This window comes from Bos indicus x Bos taurus, chromosome 9 (assembly GCF_003369695.1).
Source record: "Bos indicus x Bos taurus breed Angus x Brahman F1 hybrid chromosome 9, Bos_hybrid_MaternalHap_v2.0, whole genome shotgun sequence".
In the NCBI taxonomy this organism is placed as follows: domain Eukaryota; kingdom Metazoa; phylum Chordata; class Mammalia; order Artiodactyla; family Bovidae; genus Bos; species Bos indicus x Bos taurus.
The window spans coordinates 3,693,274-3,694,095 of NC_040084.1; positions in this window are offsets into that span (position 1 = coordinate 3,693,274).

The window sequence follows — 822 nt, forward strand, 5'->3', positions numbered from 1 at the left end:
GTCTGTTTTTTTTAAAGCTTCTTTTTATTGATTTCTTTGCCTTGCCTTCAAATAATTATAACTATTTTAATTACTGTGTATTTTAATTTGATATATATGCTTATACCTGTTCCCTGGTGGCTCAGACGGTAAAGCATCTGCCTACAATGCTTGCAACCTGGATTCAAACCTTGAGTTGGGAAGATCTCCTGAAGAAGGAAATGGCAACCCACTCCAGTATTCTTGCCTGGAAAATCCCATGGACAGAGGAGCGTAGTAGGCTACAGTCCATGGGGTCACAAAGAGTCAGATACAGCTGAGTGACTTCACTTTCTTTCTTTCTTATACATGTTACATAAATATTCATGTGTATGTCTTAATTGTTCAGTCATGTTGGACTCTATGTGACTCCATGGACTGTAGCCCACCAGGATTGAACCTGGTCTCCTGCATTGCAGGCAGCCTCTTTACCATCTGAGCCATGAGTAAAGACTAAATAGGTATTTCCCTGACCGGGAATCAAGCCCAGGTCATGGCGGTGAGAATGCTGAATCCTAACCACTAGACCACCAGGGAACTTACATATTCATATCTGGTATAATTCTTTCTCACCATTCTTTTTCATGGCTTTTTGGATACTTTTAGTCTTTTATCTTTCAGTTGAATTTTGGAGTCAGTTTGACAATTTCCTTAAAATTTGTTCTGTGTTAAATTTACAAATTACTTTGGGGAAAATAGGTAACATTAAATCTTCTCATCCAGGAATAGAACTTTTCTTTCTGTTTCTTTAGTTCATCTTTTATTTCCTTTGGTAGAATTTTATAGATTTATTTGCATCATTAT